General features: G+C 49.3%; 1 protein-coding gene across 2 annotated transcripts in view; it reads right to left on the bottom strand.

Annotated features, from left to right (window-relative positions):
* The window catches only part of PREX2 (phosphatidylinositol-3,4,5-trisphosphate dependent Rac exchange factor 2), a 1,248,069-nt gene that overhangs the window by 310,097 nt on the left and 920,736 nt on the right, over positions 1–17,236 (bottom strand). The gene's annotated exons all lie outside the window — the stretch shown is intronic.

Genomic DNA, 17,236 nt, shown 5'->3' with positions numbered 1-17,236 from the left:
TCGGTCTGAGGAGCAGGTACCACTCATGCTTCACACTGGCAGAAGTCGCTGGCAGTTGATTCACAGCAGAAAGATGTCACTTTGCAATTGCAAGGGGCTTAAAACTTCTGTAGCTTCATGTTTTCCTCAGGAGGAGTTCATACTGAAGCAAGCAAAGGCTCCAGGAGTTAAGGGGCACCTCTTGGAAATCAGGACTCACTCTGACAGAGGCCAGCAGCGGGTTTCCGGCAGGTCCAGTTAGTGCTGGTCAACTGTGCAGTTGCAGGCAGCCGCGTCCGGCAGTGGGAGTACATGCAGGGTGATGACGTGGGGAGGGGGAGGGGCATGGTGGGGGTAGTAATGTATGGATTACGGAGCTTCCCAGGTAAGTAAACATTTAAATAAATAAAACAAATTTAGTTGAGTGCACTTCAGTAAAACTCCGTAATCCATACATTACTACCTCTCACCCTGCCCCTTCCCTCCCCACGTCACCGCCCTGCAGGTATTCCCACTGCCGGCCGTGGTTGGTTGCAGGGATGACTGTGGAAACTTCCTGTGTCCCTGTTGCTCAAAAAGGATGTCTGGAGCCACTTTGGAAAGTCTGGGTTCAATGCAAGCAGGTCCAATATTCTGTATTCAGACAGCAAAGCAGTCCTTCTAAATCTTGCACAGGTCCACAAGTGTTCTGATGACAGGTTCTGAAGGTCCCACTTTTATATCTGTTGTCAGTCTCTGTGTGGAGGAACTCCCTGAAGTGCCCCCAAAACTGGCTCTGGTTAGTTCTTTTCCTTCTCCTGGGGTTGGCTCCCGTCTAGGATGACAATGGCAATGGCAGGCCTGTGTCAAGTTCCTTTGTGTATGCTGCAGGCACGGCCATTTAAAATGTTATCAAGGCAGGGCAACTCCTCCTCCGCCATCCTGGAGTTTAGGCTTGGCAAAAGATATATTTTGTCAGGAACAAACAGTAGTTTAAAACTGCACGGCAGGCTGTAGTGCCAGGCCTGAGACATGTTTCAAGGGGCTACTTTAGTGGGAGACACAAGTGCTGCTGCCCTCTGGCAGCATTTAATTTACAGGTCCTGGGTACATTTAGTACCATTTAGTAGGACCTTGCAAGTAACTTAAAGGTACCAATCAGGCATAAGACAATGTTACCATAATTTAATGGAAGAGCACAAGCACTTTACTACTGCTTAGCCGGGAAAATTTGCACAGAGTCCTAGCAGCCAACAAAAATTAGTTCAACAGAGTAAGGCAAACATCTGGGGTTACCCTGCAGAATGGGCCATATCCAACACTGTGTGAACCATATTCACCAGGAACATTGTTTTAGAAGGATTGCTTCTGTTTATAAAAAATCTTGAAATAATATTTTAGCTCAAGTAACGTGTGGCCAGAAGTATCAAGATGTGATTTGCAAAACCTTTCAGCTATTTTACTAATTTAAGATTTTCCATAAACCAGGGAGCAGCGGGTCTCTTACTGTTGTTGCTTAGGCTTTTATATGATGCAACAAAATAAAGAGCTTAGGTGACCCATATAAAGTAGTTGGTAATTGACTCTTCTAGGAACTCCGCTAATTAGAAATAATTTATGAGTGTGGCAGTGTAATTGGTAGCCGTGACTTTACACCATGGGAGTTTGGATGTTAATTAAGTAGGTTTAGGGGGTGCTGGGTGGGTGGAGTAAGGTGTTGTATTCCAGGCGAAACACAACATGCAAGAAATCACAGCTTGGTCAGAACAGATTAGCAGTCGCTGAAGAGTGTGTAATTTGTTCTGGGTTGAAAAGAGGAGGTCGGGTTTATGACTGACCTGGTGTGTATGTTCTTGAAAGAGCTGTGAGAGACACTAAAAGTCGGGTTTGATCAACCAATAAATTAAATTCACACAACAGTATACAATTAGCTTACCTAATTGGGATAGGTGAAAGAAAATCTATGAAATTACTGCAAAATATGTGACTGGGCCAAGTAGATAGTAGCAGCGGCGGCTGGCAGAGGTAAGCCCGGTGAGGCGGTGGGAAGTCGACAGACGACAGAATAGGTTTTATTTATTGAATTATACCTATTCCACCATCTGTCAACTTACCCCCCTCCCACTCAACCCCACCTCACTGCATGTACCTATGCCAGCCGCTGCTGGATGGTAGGCCAGGATAATTGTGAGGGCAAAGGAGCTGCATATAGAAATTTTGAGGCAGAGCATTTCAGCTTCTGGGAAAGAGCCTATGTCGAAGCATGAGAGTGAAATTATCTCTTTTAATATAGCCACAAGGTCTATGCCTCTTTTGCCAAACGGGAGAAGATTAAGAGCCTTGTAACCTGAGAGCGATTCTACAGCTAAATCAGGATGTAAGACTCCAGAGGTCCAGTATGATAAGATTATTTATTTCTGTTCCATGTACTACTCCATCGTGCACTGATCAACATACAATGGAGATGCATTCGAGTGTGTGATGGCAATATTAAATTAGGAGGAGGGATGGTTGCATCTGTAAGCAGTTTGTACATGCCAAGAATGGAAAGGGGAGAATTAGTATTGTCGGAAGCGAGGGAGGTATTTACCTGTCCACTAGGTTTTAAGGATAAAGCATGGCTGGTACTGTGTGCAACCGAAAAGTGAAGGGGCGCAGACAGACTTGCCTTTAGCATGCTTTTGTTTAGAAAATTCTGGAATTTTATCCTGAGGGACATTCAACACTCAAAACTGAGTTGTGTGGAACTTCCGCTTAAAAGAAAACACTAGTAGGGTAATTAGGAAACTTGCATTCCTCCTGGCTTCAATGACATGAATAGATTTGATTCTTTACCTCTGCAGAAGGACTCTAGGAATAGTCACCCATGAATAATCACCACTTTTCTTGATGTCCATGTAGCTCTGGTTTCCCACCTTGTAGATATCCACCGAAATTGGTAAGATGTTGGAACTAAGTATGGGCGGAAAATCCGTTTCGCTCGCGGATTTTGCGGATTTTCGGTAAATTCGCAATCCGCAAGATTCGCGAATCTCCCGCAAAATCCGCAAATCCGCGAGCAGCGGATTTTATGGCTTGCTCGCACTGTTCGCGTGAGTTCGCGGCTTCCCAGTACAACTTCACGCCCCGCGAATAAGCGCTAAGTTGCAGAAATACGATCTTAGCAAAACTGAAACTACTTACCAGGTTCAAAAGTTCAGGCTCATCATTAGTAGCCATTTCCTGTAGTGCTTCCTGAGGGGCCCCTCTAGAGTTCAGTTGCCTACTTGCAACTATTATGTGACCCTGCTCTGAACCTCAGAATAGTTACACATATGCCACAAAGGTCCTGAATTACAGCTAAGGGAGACAAGCAGGAGCCAGGCTGGAAGTTCAAATCCATTAATCAGCCCCTAATTCATTATTGTCAGTTGGGGCAGGGCAGGTGTTGTAACTAATTTTGCAACAATGAAAGCACTTAGCAAGTGCAAAAGATCACTAATCAGGAAGCACTAAGGAAGCAGGTGCCAGCTAAAAAAATATTCTGTGACACATTAATCAGCCCCAAATTAATTCAGGTCACTTGAGGCAGGGAAGGTGTGCTTTGCTTTGCCACAATAATGTACACTGACTGGACAACCAGAGGGTGCTGTGATGAAACAGAGGGTGGCATGGGTGGGCCAGAGGGTGGCATGAGTAGTCAGAGAGTGGCAGTGGTGACAGAGAGTGGCAGTGATGAAGAAGAGTGTCCCAAACAGGCTGGACACGTAGAAACAACAAGTTCGCAAAACTTGCGACCCGACAGGTAAGTTCGCGTTTGCGAAATTGTACAAAACCCTCGCGAACTGGCAGAAACCCGCGCGAACACAAAAAAAAAATCCGCAAATGCGCGAGAATTCACGGATTTTGCGAATTGCGAGTTCGCAAATCCGCAAAATTCCCGAACGCGAGATTCACAAAATTCGCCCATGCTTACTGATGCTAGCTTTAACAGGGAGTAACATACCCTAGCTTATAGAGTAGGACATATTTTGTGCTCACATTTCACACACTTGTATATGCAGGCATGTAAAAAGTTTCCAACTCATCCATAACTTATGCCATAATTGTGACTGTTAGCAACTTTTGCACCATTTTATCACAATTCAAGGTTCACACTTTGACGGCTAGGTGCCATACTCCGGTCTGTATTCAGACATTTTCCAGATAAAGAGGGAGCTTGTAAGTCATTATTGTTCTGCCTACAGAAAACCCAACACGTAGGCAGGTTTAAACGTAAGAAACATATTTCAGTTAGCCAGGGAAAATATATGAAGTCTTGCTCATTATGGCTCTAGTTTCCCCCTAATAATCAAAGCATTGAGGTATTTGCTCTGTTGAATCTTCCTCTCCTAGTGGCTGTGACACTTCTACTCTGCTTAGAAGTGTTGACGTACCTTTCCCATGATAAGGATGCATAGAATCGCAAAGCAAGAAATTAATGGTTTGTACTTTCTGGGGCAAAGCTGGTGGAAATCCAAACCCTTGGTAGGTGGACCAGCATCAAACTTGTGCCCTGTCTTATCCACCGGAGTTGGTGCCCTAATGCACAAGTTACTTACCTTCGGTAACGATATATCTGTAAGAAACAGTAGTTAGTGTTAGATTCCTTACCATAGAATATCCCCAGGCGTCAGACTGGATCCGGAAAGTTTTGCGCAGCAGTACCCCTGCGCGTCGGTAGGCATCGACTGCAGCTCCGCGTCCGTCGTCGGCGTCGTTGGCGCCGGGATGACGTCGTCGGAGTACTTAGACACCACCCTTGCTCGCTGACGTCAGTTCTTATACACAGCTTTTCCGCGCCAGGAACGCAGAGCCATGATAAAAACCGACACTGGTGCCATGAAAATAGGGCCCTCAAAGGGAAGAACCTTAACCCTAGATATCGGTTCGCAGAACGGGGAGGATGGGTGGGGCGGTAAGGAATCTAACATTAACTACTGTTTATTAGAGATATATCGTTACATAAGGTAAGTAACTTCTGCATCTGAAAGAAACAGGTTAGTGTTAGATTCCTTACCTAAGAATAGATACCCCAGCAATACCAACCCCAGTGGTGGGTCTGCGAACCAATGATCACACCAGAAAGTCCTGGAGAACAGAACGGCCAAAAAAGCCATCTCTCCGGACTTGGCTGTCCAGGCAGTAGTGTCTAGCGAACGTGTGCAGCGAGGCCCACGTAGCTGCCTGACAGATGTCCTGCAAGGGGACTCCCCGACCCAGGGCAGTAGTAGCCGCCTTGGCCCGAGTGGAATGGGCCCTCACGCCAACAGGAGGCTCCTTTTTAGCCAAAGAGTAACATACCTTGATGCACAACACGACCTACTGAGAGATGGTCCGTTTGTGCACCGCCCGTCCCTTCTTAGCGCCCACGTTACCAACAAAGAGCTGGTCGTCCAACCGGAACTGGCGGGTGCGGTCCAGATAGAATGAGAGCGCACGTTTTGGGTCCAGACAGTGGAGCCTCTCTTCCTCTTGCGAGGGATGCGGAGGCTGAAAGAAGGTGGGCAAGGTGATGGACTGCCCAATGTGGAAGGCTGTGACTACCTTGGGCAGGAAAGAGGGACGCGTTCTCAAGACAACTTTGTCCGGATGGACAGAAAGGAAAGGAGGTTTGGAAGAAAGAGCCTGGAGCTCACTCTGGCAGAGGTGATGGCAACCAGGAAGGCAGTCTTAAGAGTGAGAAGACGAAGAGGGCAATTGTGAAGTGGCTCGATAGGAGCGCACATCAAATAAGTAAGAACAAGGTTCAAGTCCCTCTGAGGCATCGCGAAAGGAACAGGAGGAAACATGTGAATGATGCCCTTCAAGAATCTATTTACAACAGGGGACTTGAAAAGAGAAGGCTGATCAGGTAGCCTTAAAAAGGCTGAAATGGCAGAGAGGTAGCCCTTGATAGTGCCCAGAGCAGAGCCCTGCTGGGCAAGAGAAAGAAGAAAGAGGAGAACCTCTGAAAGGGGGGCAGAAAGGGGATCCACAGCCTTTGCTGTGCACCATGCCACAAATTAGTTCCACCTGCAGGCGTATACCGATTTTGTGGAGGGATGCCTGGCTGCCAGAATCACATCACAGACCTCAGGAGGCAAATCAAATGGCCTCAACTGTCGCCACTCAATCGCGACGCATGGAGGTGGAGACAGGACAGGTACGGGTGGAGGATCGTCCCCTGCTGCTGCGACAGAAGGTCCTCCTGAAGAGGCAGATGAATCGGGGGATCGACTGACATGCTGAGTAGCTCGGGATACCAGTATCTTCGTGCCCAGTCAGGAGCCACAAGGATGGCTTGGGCCCGGTCGCGCCTGATCTTCTTCAGCACTCTGGGCAGAAGTGGTATAGGCAGAAAGGCGTACAATAGACTGCAGCTCCACTCGCGACGAAAAGCGTCTCCGAGCGAGTGCCGCCTTGGAAATTCTAACGCGCAGAACTGATGACAGTGTGCGTTCTCTTCGGTGGCGAATAGATCTAGCCAAGGCTCTCCCCATCGCTGAAAGAGGCCTTGTGCCACGTCCGAGTTCAGACGCCATTCGTGATCCATCAAGCACCGGCGGCTGTCTTTGTCTGACCTGGCGTTCAGGGAACCTGCCAGGTGTCGAACCACCCATTGCCAGAGGCGCAGAGCCTCCTGACAAAGGGTCGACGACCCCACCCCGCCCTGTTTGTTGCAGTACCACATGGCGGTGGTGTTGTCTATGAACACCTGCACTACACTTCCCCGGACAGAGGGAAGGAATGCCTTCAGTGCAAGTAGGATCGCCCGCAGCTTCATACGGTTGGTATGGAGCCGGGACTCCATCGGAGACCAGTGGCCTCTGATCTCTGCCTCTCCCATGTGGCCCCCCCAGCCCAGGAGGGACACATCCGTCACCACTACGTGCTCCGGTTGGGGTAGGGAGAGGGATCCGCCGTTGACCCAATCGTGGTCCGGGAGCCACCACTGCAACTGTCTCGCAGTGCCCTCCGAGATCAGGACGTGGTCGGAGAGGTTGCCTTGATGCTGGACCCACTGAAACTTCAGGTCCAACTGCAGAGCCTGCATCCACCACCTGGTGTGATGCACCAGAAGGATGCAGGAGGCCATCAGCCCCAGAAGCCGCAGCTTCAACCTGACCAAGACTCGGGATAAAGGCCGAAAGATCGGAATCAGAGACTGAATATCCCGAACCCGCTGTTCGGGAGGATAAACCCGAAACTGCGCCGAGTCCAGAATCGCTCTGATGAAGAGGAGTTTCTGAGAGGGACACATGTGTGACTTCGACACATTGATGGAGAACCCTAGCAGGTGCAGGAGGTCAGCCATAGTCTGGAGGTGGCTGACGACTGTCTGGGGCGAGCCCGCCTTCAACAACCAGTCGTCGAGATAGGTGAAGACTGACACCCCTAATCTGCGCAGATGGGCTGTGACCACCGCCATCACTTTCGTGAACACCCGAGGGGCACTGGTAAGGCCGAAGGGGAGCACAGTAAACTGGAAGTGCTCAAGGCCTACCGTGAACCGCAGGTAACGCCGGTGGGCCGGCAGGACGGGGATGTGAAAATGTGCGTCCTGCAAGTCCAAAGCTACCATCCAGTCTTCTGGGTATAGGGCAGCTAAGACCTGAGCCAAAGTCAGCATCTTGAACTTCTCTTTCCGGAGGAAGCCGTTGCCCTTCTTGGGAACCAGAAAGTAGTGGGAGTAACAACCACACCCTACTTCTGGCCCAGGAACGCGCTCAATGGCCCCCTTGGCCAAGAGGGCCGTGACTTCCTCATGCAGAAGTTGCAAGTGATCCCCCGACACTCGGTGGTACTGCGGTGGCATGGCTGGAGGGGTCGCCTCGAAGGGGAGAGAGTAGCCCCTTCGGACGATTTGCAGCACCCACCTTTCCGATGTGATGGAGCGCCAGTGGAGGAGGTGATGGCGAACCCTGCCTCCCACTGGCGTCGAATGGGCCTGAAAGCTCGGACTAGGAAGGCTTTGAGGCGGATGCTGCGGAGGAGGATGTGGACTGGCCTCGCCACTGACCCCTGGCACCGCCACAGCGGTTACCACGTCTGCCGCCACGCTGGATGTTAGTCTGCGGCCCGTGGCTGGCAGGACGTGAGGGGGCGCCCTTTCCTTGGCCACGAAAGGAGCTAAAGGCAGAAGGTTGCTGGCCGTAGCCCAGGAGTTCTTGTCACCAAAAAGGCGACGGCCATCAAACGGCATGTCCATGAGGGAATTCGGGGCATCAGCCGAAAAGTTGGCGGACCTCAGCCAGGCGTGGTGGCGAACCTCTACCGTTGTGGATATCGCCCTGCCCAGCGAGTCCATGGTATCCAGCCCACATCGGATAGAGTACCGTGCTGCATCTTGCCCTTCTGCAAGGGCTTGGGCGAGTTTGACCCGGGCCTCCTCCGGGCAAGCTGGCAGCACGTCCGCGACCGTGTCCCACCGAGAGTGGGTATAACGTCCCAAAAGGAAATCGGTGTTGACCGACCGCAACCCCAGACTAAGTGAGAACAGCTTCTTACTGAACTGCTCATACCTTTTGGATTCCCAATGGATCAGGTGGTGCAGTCGGGAATGCAGACTGGGAGTTAGAGGCCTGGATAACCAGGCTCTCAGGGTGGGGTGGGTGGACAGGAAGCTAGGGTCGCCCGGTGCCGGGCGGTGGGGCTAGCCACGTTCTGATCTACAGGGGGACCTGTAGCGGGCCTGGACCAAGTGCCCAACAGAATATCAGTAAAGGCCTCATTAAATGGCAGTAGAGGCTCCGAAGAGCTTGCCTGCAGTTTAAGGATCTTGGTGAGGAGGTTAGTACTCACAGCCGTGATGGGGAGCTCAAGACGCAAGGTCTTGGCCGCCCTCGTCAGCACCACGCTGTAAGCAGCCCCCTCCTCCGTAGCCATGGTAGGAGTGGAGACAAAGCCAGTGTTGGGCAAAGTGTCCAAACCACTGGCCTTCCCTAGATCCACTGCCCAGTCCTGAAATGACTGGCACTCTCGTGCCAGAGGGTCCTCAGACCCCTCCCAATCCCCCTCGCCACCCATCTCCTGATAGTCAGGTTCAAAGGATGAGGCCGGATCATAGAAGAACTGCTCTTCTCTCTGCGTCGAATGAGGCGTCGAGCGACGCCGGTTCAATGCCGGATCCGGACCGAGGGAGGGACCAGGGACGACGTCGTCCTGGGACGGCATTGGGGGCGACACCCTGGGGGTCGGCGCCGGCAGAGGGGTCGTAAGGTCAACCAGCGGTGACCCGGATCCGGTGGGGCCCTGCGGCGTCGGGACCGGAGTCGTCGACGGCGCCGGGGCCGAAGCACCTGGCCTGCTTGGGCTCCCAGTCGGGGCCGCGGGGGCCGAAGGCGCCACAGCGGGACCCGAAGGAGGAGAGAGCGACCTCATGGCCATGAGGAAGGCATCGATCTCCTCCGGCGTCGCGTTCAACCAAGGGACCGGCGGGTATGAAGCTGGCTGCAGCACCTGTCGCTCCAATGGAGCCGCGTGGGCGGGGTCGTCCGAACCCCCGGCTGCATCGCTCGAGCGCCGGGGGAGAGTCGGAAGAGAGATGTCATCTCTTCGACTTCTTGTGCCTCTTACCTGAGGACTTGGAGCCCGACGAATGGTGTCGACTCGCTGAGCTTCAATGATTGTGGCCCCGCGATCATTCCTTCGACCTCCTCCTTTGCCTGGAACGTGAACGGCGCGGGCCAACTGCCGGAGCTCGAGGCGCTTACGGAACCACTCCTGCCTAGCCTTCGACGTCAAGGCCCGGCAGTCGGGGCACGACTTGTCGTCATGGTCGGCCCAAAGGCAATACAGGCACCGGCGAAGGGGGTCGGTAACCGACATCAGTCGGTTGCAATCGGCACAGGGCTTGAACCCAGGCATCCCTACCAGCACCGTTAGTCTTACGACTCGAAACAGGATCAAAAAGATCGAAAAAGTTAGTCAAAAAGGGACTAAGGAGTACTGCTTTTTCCGGATCTGCACTTTCTGGCGTGGAAAAAAGAAGAACTGACGTCAGCGCACAAGGGTGGCGTCTAAGTACTCCGACGACGTCATCCCGGCGCCAACGACGCTGACGATGGATGCGGAGCCGCAGACGACGCCTACCGATGCGCAGGGGTACTACTACGCAAAACTTTCTGGATCCAGTCTGATGCCTGGGGATATTCTAAAGTAAGGAATCTAACACTAACCTGTTTTTATCAGATATTCATGGTCACTCATTTCCACTGAGGAATCATTGGGTCCAGGCTTCCCTGTGCATTTGAAGATGGACTGTCAGTGGCATGGAGTTAGCTTTCCAAGTCACTGTCAATGTCTTGCCCTTGGGTTGTGAGGGTAACCTGACACCTCCTGAGCTATCCAGAAGGAGGTATTCCTTACTGTATCCCCCCCCCATGCTGGGCATGCAAGACTGGATTCCTGCCAAAACGCCCTACCAGCAGCTCACTTGCATGCTCTCACTATTTTAACATCTATGTGGAAGCCACCAGAACACTCACACTGCTTACATCCTCAGACACTTCTCTGCTTTACCCAATGTCACATCTGCAGGCACTCATCCAGGTCACGAGCCAGGCAAATCCAATAATTTCCTTCCGTTCTGACAAATCTTCAATGGTCTTTTCAATATTTTGAGCACACTAACTGCTTCTGGAGGAATTTCATTAGGTATAAAGATCTAATATGGACCACCAAGTTATTGATTTCTTCTTTAGGATGTAGAACCTCAGGTAGAAAACCTTTTTGTGCTTGAATTTGGCAAAGTGCTCAAGGGCCCCTTTCCGTAACATGGATGGAAATAATCGTTTGCTCTTTTCCCTCCTTGATGGTGCAGAAGGTGGCCTTCCCATAAACTCCATGGAATGTCTGTCTCTATGGAATGTCTGTAACAGATTATGTGCAGAACTGATTTGTCCAAAGTTATGGAGGACTACTCTGTTAGGAAGGCAATGATTCTACCTCCTGTATGTATAGGAACTTGGTAAGAGGCATCTGGTGCTACTAGAGAGCCACTGCCGTATAAGGCCCTGTGCTTAATTGACCACCTTCTCTCTTTTTGGTGTTGCTACAAAACATTTGTAGTGACCTGGATGTGCACATGGGATACAGAAAGGGGATGGATTCAGCTTCTTTAATAGGAGCATTGATGTTTTTATGGTTCATATGTCTGGCAGTAGTTCTGAAAGGGTTCTTTGCTGTGTCCTCTCAAACACTCAAAAAGGGCCATCTGCAGGCCTGTAAAGCACTTAGCCAAATGCCCATTTCGGTTTCTACCTTAGGATGTAGAAGGCGTCACCACATGGTGTCCAAACAGTTATGCTCCATTGAATGGCATGTCCAGCTTGCGGTTTTATAGGTCTGGGCTGACTGAGGTACAACAAAGTAATCTTGTTGCAGCAGACCTATCTGTCCCACTAGCGGGCGGAATCTCACACAAAGTTAATGAGCATCCTCTATGGGAAAGTGAAACTGAACTCCATGCTGCTTCATCATATAACCAGAGGTTCCTACTTTGACAAGAAAGATTCTTGGTTTAATAGCCAATGATGGTGGAGCTTCCTTTAATATAGAAAACAGATGTCATAAAAATGCATGGGAAGCTCTCGATTAAGGTTTCACGTCCACGAAGTGCATTAGAAATGACTATTTCAATGTGCACTATTTATATAAAGTTACATACAACATGAGCTTCTCTTTAATCTTGTGAAGGGAGTTGGTGGCACAAACCGTATTTACTGCATTCCAGTAACCCGAGTAAGTATTAAGTATTCTGTGAAAAGAACATAAAGTGAACCATTAGACAGCTGGTAAGTCCCCCGAATGCATGCTGCAAACTATAGCGGAAGAACAGCTTTGAACCCTTCACAGTGGCTTAACAGCCTCCTTGAGAAGAATGGTGCTTAGAGATAAAAGGCACCGCAGGAACAGAATCCAATAAAGGTGAGAGAACAGTCACGCTGAGGTTCAAGTGATGGAACAAGCAACTAGGATACAATAAAAAAGGACTCGGAGGAAAAGATCCCCAAAAATGTGGAGGTTCGAGTAAACATAAGCAGGAGCAAAATTGAGAAGCACAGATTTATTTTAGAAAAATCCTTGTACAGTCACTGAGTGGGGAAGGTGAGCAGAACATGAAAAGGGCCGGAGCACATGAAGTCAGAGACACCAAGCATGGTGTTCCCTGGAGCAGAGGCAGTTAACAATACACCCTGCACCAACCTGTTTGTGGTAAATGTGGTACCCTAAAACGTCATCAGGACATTCTGGGCCCCATCAACGGGAGGGTTAAGACAACCAGTGAGTAAGAATAGGCACAACATTCGATACTCGAGCGCATCACTGCACACTGTTTACCTGCACAGCATTTGTTTAATCTCCGCTCTGGTTAGAAGGGAGTCCATGCCAGTTGTCCTAGAAGTTATAAACAACTTCCTCACTTTTTAAAAACCACTGCAATAAAGAGTTGTTCTCTGTTGGACCTAGGGAACCCCCCAGTCACATAGGGTTGCTTGGCACTAAGTGGGCAGGCCTAACTCCAAGGTACATGTGCTAAGTTTGCGTCACACCCTTCAGTAACAAGACATCCTACCACTTAAAAGAAATAAGGACACTACACCAATTTTAAAAAATATGAGCTGTTATATAAAAATACTTTGGTAGCTTTTCTCTCTTCTCCGTAGTTTAACAAATTAATACACTGTACAATTTTACCCGTTCTTCTCACGCATATCCTGTAACATCAGTAGAACTCAGTTTAGTAGCTTAATGATCTTTTTACAGTGAATTGATCTAGGATGCACTTTCTTAACGTTCAGATTTAGCACCTCCTACAGCAATAGATTGCCCACACAAGAAGAGGTTTTCTGGTTACACAAAAGAACAATCCCAATCATTAAAACTTAACCCACTCCAGTCTACTACTATGGGAATTTCCAGGCCATAGGACCCTGGGATGTTACCTTTCTAACCACTGTGTGACACCTTTCTCACAATAGGTGAGTAACCCCAAGTTTTCAGTTGTCAGATGCAATACTATAATCAGCTCCGTTATAACTTGTTCATATGTTAGCACAGGGTGAAGTCGCAGATTCTTCTTCCCCTCCGCCTCTGTAAGAGAATCCCACTTTATACCTCAACCCACAGCTTTATTAGCCCCAGTATCTCAGTTCACTTCTCCAGAACCGGGGTGTCTCCCTGCTACACTTATTCCTCTGTACTTCTAACCCAGAAGACTTTCCAACACAGTCTTCCTCCACTCTGTCAGGGCTAGTCTTAAAGGTGTTCAAGGAATCAGGGGGCGTGAGAGAGCTCCTCCAGTTACTCCCGGGATCACGGGCGTGAGAGAACTCCTTTCTGGCCTCTCGGTTGATTCCCCAGTCACTCGTCAATCTCCCCCCTTCCTCCACCTTACTTGGGGCTGTTCTGAGCAGGTTGCGGGAACAGACCTCCAGCTCTCTTCTCCCGGTGGCTCCTCCCACAGACAACGGGTCCAGCGCACTCACGCCAGCACCGAGGGGAGGCCGGTCTGGGGCTGCAGGTGATCCAGTCACCCGCGCTGTTTTCGCCGCTCCCTCGTCGTTCGCGCCACTGCACAGGCGCGGGAGAGCAGCGTCTCTGCCAAGCGCCGCCTCACACGCGCTGTTAACCGCTTACTGCTCCTGGGCCTGCGCGGAGCTCAGCGCTTCTCCGGATCACACCACGGATGGCCGCACTACTGAGCTTGCGCGAGGATCAGTGCTCCCTTGCTCATGCGCCGAGCCCGGCACCGCCTTCACAGACACACGCCTCCGCTCCAGAGGCTCCTCGGTCAGCGCAGGGCGCCACAACTCGCTCCGGTCTTTTCCTCTGAGCAACCGGTAAGGTGATCTAGCGAGGGTTTTTTTTCCCCAGTCAGCAGCTAGGAAAGCAGGGGTCAGAGGGTCTCAAGGGGCCAACAGCAGTTGCCGGGCCGATTCCCTCAGATGACAAAGTCTAACAAGAGGGTTTTGTCAGGGGCTAGAGGGGGAACGTCTTCACGAAGAGGCTGTCTATCTCTCTGACAAACTAACTACTTCTTGAGCGTCCACCTCCCCACACCACTGCCTCTCTCCTCAAGCTCACTGGACTGCACAAAATTGATACCTGGCCCCTGCCCTTTTATAGACTGACCCCCCAGGGTCCAGTAGGGTCCAGAAGGTTCCGGAAGGTCTCTATGTTATCCTATGGGGCTTTCTCAGAGGTTGGCAGTTATGGCAGTTGAAAACCACCATTTTGTGTAACCCTCACTTCTAGTCAGGGAAGGCACCTAGGCCTCAGGTAAAAACTATGAGGGCAAAAGAGCATCTAACCCCTGCCAACACCACAAAAATTCCAGTGGACACAAAAAGATTGAAAAGGTTTTGAGGGGCAAAAAGGGTACAAAATAAATAATTAGTAGAAGGGCTTCTCACAGGGCAGACAGGTCTAACACTCTCGAAGCCGAACTATCATCAAAGATGAAGTATATGCACACAATGCTTGAGCTGTTTTTACTCCCTTATCAAATCGATCAATGATGGGGATGAGGCTCTCGATCGAGTTATTCTTTCAGATTATATTTTTGGCGCAGAATGCGGACTACCTGCAGAGTATAAGGCTTTCAGCACACAGAGAAGAGAAGAGATTCTGCTTGCTTCATCATTTCGTTGTTTTTCACAGGCAGACCCGATTTGTAAAATCACACATAATTTATATTTTTTGTTGGAAAATAGAGACAAGAAAGGTTCACATTTGAAAAGTATGCACTGTTTGCCCGTTAATCATACAGTCGTGTTTGGATGGCTGGTTTAATATTTACTGTGATTTTGCCTTGCTTTGAGTTTTTTCTGTTTTGCATTAAGTGTTATTTATGAGTTTGTACTTGACATCGTATTTCATTTGTGCACTTTTCCCTGTGTTGGCAACTACACATTGCCTTCTGCGGGCGTATTGTTGTTACCTGACATGATCCATCATTCTATGCGTCTTTGCAAATACAGTGCAAGCAGTCTTAGGAAAAGAATGAGTGATATTTCTTACCTAAGAAAAAACACCCACACAATTCAATTGTTAATTTATTCGGTTGCGATGTTAAAATGAATCCCAACCCAATTTCATAACATCAGAGTTGATCGCATATATCAACACATAAAAACAGACCAAAGTCAAATACAGAATAAAGTCAAAAAGGGCACCGGGTAAATAATTACACTGTACAGCAATGTGCGATTAAAATGCGGACATTGAATATTATTTGATATTATTGGCCTTCCAAGTCTGAGTCAGGGCTGCTCAATCTCAAATACCTCGATAGATGCCACCTCCCAGAACTGTGGCAAGGCTGAACTGCCAATCTCGCCCTCGCAATGCAACCTACAGTGACACTGGTGTTCACACCCAAGGCACGCTGATTGGACTGGCAGTCCCAATGCCAGTCGGCATACTTGCTGGCCATAAACTGAAAGTTGCTGCAGCCAGGTGGCTGAGCTGGTATTTGTGTCCCTAAATTGCAAGAATGCCTCTGAGTAGATCAAGTTGCAGGACACTGCGGGGAGGAGACAACCCTATAAGTCAGAGCATGGTCAACTGACCATGCCTTAAGATCTAAGTACAGACCACTGCTAGGGACAGCGTGATGGTGAAGTCAGTGAGGTCACTGAGCATCAGAATGTTTTGATGCCACTAAATCTCACTGTAGCTGCTAGTGAGCTCCACCCTGAAACTAACAGAGACAACTCTTTAGTCCAGCACAGCCACGGTTTGTAGGATATTTCAACACATATGAAACAAGTGGTCAAAAAGAGCCAAATGGTCAATAATGATGGCATACACAAAATCAAATAAAAACACTAGTAGAACATCTAATAATCGAAAACTGGACACCAATAGACTAGGATCCAATTGGCCATTTGGCATCCCTGCACTGCCTCAGGCTCTTGCACCACAAGGCACCACAGTTGCTGGAAAACCCACGCCTTATGATGCAGTGCATGATAGATAACCATAAGTCAGAAAGCTGCTACACCAAGGGCCTGATAATGAGTTTGGCAGTCCTACTGTAGGACCGCCACCTCTGCGACCACAAGAGGACTGCCAAGCTTGTGGTGCACCCACCCGATGGATTCTGAGTAGTATCTAGGGCGGTAGGCAGTGCGACGGCAGTCCCATGGCGGCAGCATGCTTTGGCTGATGATTACAGCCAGCAGTCATGCCTCCGCCTTTGGACCGCTGCCAAGTCATGTGCACTGTGTGGTATGCCCCATATCATGCATGCCATACAGTGTACGCAGGAGCATGGACTTGCGGCGGCGTAGATCTTGTGCCCCCTTGCTCCCACTCGCATGGGTATATTTGGCCGGGGGCTCTGTTGGAAGCCCCTTTCCGCTCACTGCCATGAAATGTTTGGTCGGAAGGAGGTCATAATTAGCTCAGCGGTGCCGGCATTGGCACTGCCACGGATTCGGCCTTCAATCCACACCGCCACTGCTGCAGGATCCTGGCAGTGGCGGCGGTCCTGTGGCGGTCCAATCGTCACACTCCTAATAGAGTGGGCAGGGGTGTCAGTGGTCGGGCCGCCTGCGTGAGTAGGTTGTAACTCGTAATAAGGCCCCAAGTGATTCAGTGGTACTGCCACTGACCCAATGTAAATATGACCACAGTCATATTTACATTGGGGGCTGTGTTAGACCTGACATACTTGGAGTGTTTTTTCCCGAAACCTTTTGCCTCCACTCCTCCTGTTTTACTGAATTAAATTGTGTTGGCCTTATAACTCTGTGCATTTTCCACTACTAAACCAGTGCCACTCTCTCATAAAAGTGTTTGCTGGGTGGGATTTCTTCCCTACATTATCAGGTTTGTTATTACATGCTTACCTACTAGTGGTTGTTATTTTACACTATTGATAGCATGCTTGACTCATGCTGCCTATCCTCAATATTGCTATAGCACATATGTCATAACATGACATGATGAAGATTTGTACTACTTAAAATACTAAAATAAAAATGACTCTTAAAAAAAATCAATGTAGACCTTCAAAGTGGTACACTGTTGCTTACTTATTTGATTTTATTTAATCTCTTGTGTAGGGCTTAATGTTACAGGCAGCCTAACTTGTAATACAATATTAGTATGGCTCCAGACTCAACAGAAAAGTGGTATTGTTGGAAGAATATTAACACTTATAAGCAGTCTATTAAAAGCAGTGTCCATTAAAAAAAATGCCTATTAAAAGAAGCCTATTAAAAGCAATTCCTCTTAAAAAGTTGCCTATTAAAACAAGCATACTTTA

This window comes from Lissotriton vulgaris, chromosome 4_1, assembly GCF_964263255.1.
Source record: "Lissotriton vulgaris chromosome 4_1, aLisVul1.2, whole genome shotgun sequence".
Lineage (NCBI taxonomy): Eukaryota > Metazoa > Chordata > Amphibia > Caudata > Salamandridae > Lissotriton > Lissotriton vulgaris.
The sequence above is the reverse complement of the archived record's forward strand: the minus strand, read 5'-3'. Positions and strand labels throughout refer to the sequence as shown.